The sequence below is a fragment of the Alligator mississippiensis genome, chromosome 1 (assembly GCF_030867095.1).
Source record: "Alligator mississippiensis isolate rAllMis1 chromosome 1, rAllMis1, whole genome shotgun sequence".
Lineage (NCBI taxonomy): Eukaryota > Metazoa > Chordata > Crocodylia > Alligatoridae > Alligator > Alligator mississippiensis.
Genome location: NC_081824.1, coordinates 466,221,360 through 466,227,861, shown reverse-complemented (window position 1 = coordinate 466,227,861; position 6,502 = coordinate 466,221,360). Strand labels below are relative to the sequence as shown.

At 52.8% G+C, this 6,502-nt stretch overlaps 1 long non-coding RNA gene and 1 other non-coding gene across 2 annotated transcripts; both read left to right on the top strand.

The window, feature by feature from the left end:
- Nucleotides 1–1,789: 1,789 nt before the first annotated feature.
- Nucleotides 1,790–1,861, top strand: TRNAA-UGC (transfer RNA alanine (anticodon UGC)). Its single transcript has one exon. It is a non-coding gene; the product is annotated as a tRNA-Ala (tRNA).
- Nucleotides 1,862–4,216: 2,355 nt separating this feature from the next.
- LOC132248631 (uncharacterized) lies at nt 4,217–5,368 on the top strand. The gene is made up of 2 exons (XR_009459942.1): nt 4,217–4,378; nt 4,933–5,368. It is a non-coding gene; the product is annotated as an uncharacterized LOC132248631 (long non-coding RNA).
- Nucleotides 5,369–6,502: the final 1,134 nt, after the last annotated feature.

The window sequence follows — 6,502 nt, the reverse complement described above, 5'->3', positions numbered from 1 at the left end:
TCTTCGGTTGACACGACGGGCTTGCGGGTTTAGAGCCTTCAACCGGATTGGGCTAGAAGGTTCGCGTGGAAGGAACTCTAGTCCGCCTCTCTTCTTTTCTGTCTGTAACCGCAAATCACGCAAGTTTTCCTGCCTGCACCGCGACCATCTTCGGTGTAAGTAAAATAATCTTAATCAACCACTAAGCTTCCGTGCCTAATTCTAGCGCGCCGCCTGCATTTCCCGACCCAGCGTGTCCGGGCTGCTGGCCACAGCCCGCTGCACACCCCCGAGGGCCTCGGACCGCTCCCGGCCCCGCACAAGCTTCAGCTAAGTTTCCCCAAATACTCAATTAAGCCAGGGTAATATTGTAATTGTTTTGTTTGTTTTCCCTTGCATGTCTATTACTACTAGTACCATTATAAATTTCATATGCTTCACAATAAATAACTTTTATAGTCAAACTGGTGGTAACCAGGTGTATTTTTCCTTCTCTACTTCCCTTCCCCACTTGCTCTGCAGCAACGCTTCTTTTACCTAAGCCAAAGATCCCTGTGAAGCCCAGAAATACTGCGGGGTCCACTCATCAAGAGGCTACCACTAGTAGGACAGTTAGGGCAAAAGATTGGGACGTGCTGAGTTTGACACACATAAGGGGATCAGCTTGTATAGGCTGATGGACCCACTTTGGCTTAGGCGTGCCCTAATGAACTGAAAGCTGGCCCGTGAGGGTGTCAGCTGGACACCCAGCCGCATTCAGAGGGATTCTGTTCACTGAGTGCTGGTGTCTGACTGCAGTGTAGTGTTACCTTAATGAACTGATTCCTGGCACATGAAGGTGTCAGCCTGTACATGCTGACAAACCCGGCCAGGTCAGGCGTGTCATGTTAGTGTGTGTGTGTGTGTGTGTGTGTGCGCGCGCGCACTTGACTGATTTGGAGGAACCCAGCCCCACTGAAACGGAGTCCTGCAAGATAGCTCCATTGGGGGTGAGCACTTGCAGAAGGCAGAAATACAGCTCCATATAGAAACACAAGTAACACAAGCAGCACATTGATAGAATTGCAGAGACCCTAGAAATGTACCCCTAATAAATGAGCACACCCCAAAGTGACAGGCAAATCTGGTAACAGCTGGGATTCTGGCTGGAAATCCATTTTGGGCCACCTCACACCACCTGCGCCAGGCAAGACACTGGTCATCAATTCAGTCTGTTATCTCAGCCCAAATGCTGGGTCCTTAGTCAAGCATGTATACTTAGTAGCATGGGAATGGGGGGCTGTTAGTTGGCAGCCTGGCATGAAGAAACCAGGCTCTGGTCTGGGCCAGACTAGTCAGTGGTGTCCGGGAGAGTCCCCCGGTGCCATAGAGGCATGGTGTGGGGTGGCCCGAGAAGGATTTCCATCTCTAATCCCAGCCCACAAGAAATTCCTTCCTTGAGCCTGTCTACTTAGTACAGTGGGGATGGGGGAACTGGCCCAAACAGTATTTCCAGCCATAACCCCAGTCCAAAACCAGGTCCTTATTTGGGTCCATGTACTGAGTACAGTGGGCATGGGGGGCTGTCAGTTGGCAGCTTGGCACGCAAAAACTGCACTTTGGGCCAGGTGAGACTCTGGTTGGGGGGTGTGGGATAGTATCCAGTGCCAGAGGCATGGTGTGGGGTGGTCCAAGGAGGATTTCCTGTCATCAACCCAGCCCAAAACCCAGTTCCATATTCAAGCCCATATACTTAGGACAGTATTTGTGGAGGCTGTCAGTTCTGGGCCTGGCACAGCCAAACCATGTCTTCAGTCAGGCAGGACAGCAAGGGGATGTAGCTCAGTGGTAGAGCACATGCTTTGCATGTATGAGGTCCTGGGTTCAATCCCCAGCATCTCCACTTTTCATGGGGCAGCAGGGCAGGCCGTACAAAGAGAGGCTAGAAGGCCTGAACTTATTCAGCCTCCACAAGAGAAGGCTGAGAGGGGATCTGGTGGCAGTGTACAAACTCACCACGGGGGACTGGAGAGAATTGGGGGAAGCTCTGTTCCCCCCAGGGTTACTAGGAATAACACCCTCCAATTATTAGAGAAAAGGTTCAGGCTGGACACCAGGAAACATTACTTCACACTTAGGGCTGCCAGGCTCTGGAATGGGCTCCCAAGGAGGTGGTACTCTCCTACCTTGGGCATCTTCAAGAGGAGGCTGGGCAGATATTTGGCTGGGGTGATATGATCCTGGCAACCATTCCTGCTCGAGGGAGGGAGTCGGACCTGATGAGCTGTTTAGGTCCCTTCCACCCCCAAGTACTATGGCTCCAGTCAGGGATGACCAGGAGAGTCCCCTGGTGCAACAGGGACATGCTGTGAGGTGGCCCAAAACAGATTTCCAACCATAATCCCAGCCCAGGATCCAGTTCCTTACTCAAACCCACATACTTAGTACCGTGGCTGGGGGGAGCTGTCCGCTGGCATCCTGGCAGGGCCAAACCACGAGTTGGGCTAGGCAAGCTGTGGTCAGGGATGTCCAGGGGAGTCCACTGGTACCAGAGTGATAGCGTGGGGTGGCCCAACAAGCATTTCCATCTCTAATCCCAGCCCAAATCCCAGTTCTTTATTCAGACCCCTGTAGTTGGTGGCGTCTGGGTGGACGATCAGCTGGCAGCCTGGCACAGCCAAACCGTTTCCTGGGACGGGCAGGACTCTGCAGAGATAACCAGGAGAGTCCCATGTGCCACAGAGGCATGGCGTGGGCTGGCCCAAGAAGGATTTCTAGCTGTGATCCCAGCCCTAAATCCAGGTCCCTATTTGGGGCCATATACTCAGCACAGAAGCTGGCATGCTGTCAGTTCGCAGTCTATCACGGGCAAGCCATGTTTTGGGTCGGGCAAGACCGGTGAGAGACGTCCAGCAGAGTCCCCGATGGCACACAGGTCTGTCATGGGGTGGCCCAAGAAGGATTTCTGGCTATAATCTCAGCCCAAAAACTAGTTCCTAACTCACGCCCGTATACTTAGTACAGGGGCTGGGGGGTGTCAGCTGGCAGCCAGCACGGCCAAGCCGCACTTTGGGCCAGGCAATGCTGTGGTCAAGGTGCTCTGGGACAGTCCCCTGTGGCGCCAACAGGCAGTTTGGGGTGGCCCAAGAAGTATTTTGCCCCATAATCCCATCCTAATCTGACCTTTATTTAGGGCTCTATATTTGATACAGAATATTATTTTACGTATTTGTTAGCCAATATGTAATGAAATTCTATTTAAAATGTGTAATTCATTAACAACAAGCTTTGATTGGGTCTAGATTAGCATTGAAAAAGGAACTGGGAATACGCAACCACCTTCAGCCTGGTAGGCGGGATGGAGGAACCGGGGCCCCGCAGGCAGCTTTGGGCTTCTCCTCAGCCCCCAAAAAAGCAGCCTGAGATTTATTTATTTTTAAAAGGATTTTTACCTCCCCAAAATCTCACCCCCAACAACCAAGAAATGCATGGAGGGCGAATTGCAGCGGGTGACCCAGACTCAGAGTTAACCGAAGAAAAGGGAAGGGGAAAAGAAAAGAAGTTGTTCACCTCCATCCAGTGCAGGAAACACACCGACTTTCAAAAACAAGAATACTATATAGCCAGTCACAGTAATGACAATACTATATAAAGAATAATTATGATATAGCAGTACTGCAACAATAACGATCAGCTGATGCCCAGCCCAGCCGGGTTTCTAGCGCCCATTCAACTGTTTTAAAAGAAGCTGGATATGCAGAGCGCATTTTGCAAGCCTAACAGATTTTAAAAATCATTTCACTAATGTTATGATAATAATGTTAAAAATCATCTTATTAACGTCATGATGATCATGCACCGCTAGAATGAGAAATAATTAGTAATATGTAAACGTAGTTTAATTAGTGAATAGCCACGTGTAAAAGGTAACACTAAGCACCCGGAGGAGCAGAGGAGGGGGCTCCCGGGCTTTTTGGGACTGGGGTCGGGAGGGAAGGAGCAGGCGGCTCCGGGGCTCCCGCACGCCGGCTCGGGGCACGTGCAGCGCCGTGTGGGCGGGCGGGCAGCTCCGCGCTGCCTCCCCGGGCGCATCCTGAGCCGCTGCCCGAGCCCGGAGCTGCGCCCCGCCCCCGAGACAGAGCCCCGCGCTCCTCCGCGGCCGCTCCCGCACTGCGGGTCCCGCGCACGGCGCAGGCGCGCCCTCGCCCAGGCCACGCCCCCCGGGCCGGAGCTCCGCGGGCCAACACAGCCGCTCCGCACTGCGCCTCCCCGGCACGTCGCGGGCGCGCCCTCGCCCAGGCCACGCCCCCCGGGCCGGCGGGGCGGGGGCGGGGCCAGGGCCAGGGAAAGGGCGGGCGCTGCTTCTTTCATACCGGCGTTCATTGGTGGACAGGCGCTGCGCGTCGCAGCAGCTGATTGAGTATGGCGGACGTCCGTCAGGGCTGAGAGCTTTTAAATATGACTGTAGGCCGCCCTTATCCGCCACGCGGTCGGGGGAGTGCGTTGCGGGCGGTTGCGGGGTTGTGCTCCGCGGGCGCTGGGCACGGGGCGGGTTCAGGCATGCAGACGGAGCGGTGCAGTGTGTCCCCAGCACCCGAGTGTCCCCAGCCCTGCTGCCGCGGCGCGGCTGTGCTGGGGGGGAAGGCGCCTTTCTCAGTCCCAGCACACGTCACGCGGGGGTGAAACGCAGCCAGAAGACGTGGCTGCCAGAGCCTGGTGCCATGGTCGGGACAGGGCCAGGCTCTTTGGGACCCGCTAACCTTAGGGCCGGATTCCTGAAGCCAATTTTTACTCGGGTTTGATGCTGCAGCAGGGTGCGCAGCGCCCAGGGGTGCCACGCTCGGGGTGGGTGCCATGTCAGCGCTGCACGCGCAGTTCCTGACCTGGGCTGTCGTGTGGGAGCTCAGTTCAAATCGGTCTGAGCCGTCGGGATTGTCCCCGTGCTTCGTAGCAAGAACATTTTTTTTTTCCAAGTCAAAAATTGGAGTGAAACGAGTGTTTTCTGAGGGGGGTTGCTCTTGAGCTAGAAAGATGGGAGGCTGCTGGCTGAGTCGCTGCTGTGGAAACCCCGGTTGCTGCGGTGCGACGGGACAGGACTGCTGCAGCTGAAAGCTGGCCCGTGTTGGGGAGCTGTTCAGATGTCGGCTCCTGCCAAACTTGCGGCCTCGCCTCTCTCTAGACTAGAGTTCATCACGGAAGCGGGAAGGTAACCAGTGACGGTTCGAAAAGACAAGCACAGCGCAGCGGCGCGTGTCTGTAAGGAGGCTGCGAAGCGACACTGCCCTCAGCCGGGTCTGCCGCTTCTCTCGTGTTGAAACCGAAAGGTCCAGCGAGGCGCTCAGCCGTGCTGCACCGGAGCAGCAAGCGGGGAAAATAAACATTGCCATTACACTGAATTTGTTATATTCAAGATTTGCTCTCCACTTCCATGATTTGAAAGAGACCCCCTTGACTCTTAACCGCTCGCTCCAAAATGCGCGTGCCAGTGTACCCCCGCCGTACAGGGGCTGTTTTGCTTGTGCGTTGCTCAGGGGAAAGCTGCTTTTAAGGGAAGGAGCCATGGCTTCAGCGTACGACCCCTAACACAAGCATTGCTATTAATGAGGAACTTGAAGCCATACCATGAGGCAAATCACAGATAGTACTTTATGCTCTGAGAAGGTTGATTTCACAATTTATGCAACACAATTTTATTTTAAGAAATACCATAAACATCAAAAACACGATAACTATATGTATAAGGAACAATACTCTGAATGCACTTCTTTAAAACAATTACAATTACAACTAACTATATAATTTGAACCAGAAAATTGATTACTATATTATACTTCAAATCCTACAATTCCAAGAAGCCAATCACCTAAATATGGTTTCATTCCTCAGTAGTACAATTCAATGGGCTGGCCTCAGCAGTACGGTTCAGTGGGTTGGCCTCAGCAGTACGATTCAATGGGTTGGCCTCAATACTGATAGGACTAAGTCCCCTTCCTTCAGTCCCACTCGGGCGCTCCACGGCTTCAGCGTGAACAGTTGTTCTTGTTCACGGAGAGGGTGGTTCAGGTGACCAGTCTGATCCGGCCTACGCTTGCGATTCTTCCTTCGTTGTTCTGCAAGTGAGGTTACCTCCAAATTGGGACTGTATGTTACAGTTTTTATTGGGTGAGTTGCCGTTTTGGGTCCCTCCTACCCAAACCTGTCACTATTCCTAATTTGGGCTCGGATCTTACTCCACAGGTTTTTGCTAGGCGGTCAATTTGTCTTCTGCAACGGAAATTGTCCACTGACTATTTAGTTTATCTTAAATTTTGCTTTGGAAGATTTTCCATACTGCTGCAGTGACCTTTCAACCCCCTTTCAAAAGGCCTCGAGGGTTTTGATCTCTCGCAATGTTTGCTTAAGGGTCAGTTTTCTGGTCCTTAGGATAACTTGTTAAAGGTAAGACCTAGAGGAGCCAAGACTTTAAGCACGTTCGTTGTAAGGCCAGGTAAAACAATGAACCTAGATAAGAAAATGAACCTTGCCTTTTTCTAAACTGGATAAT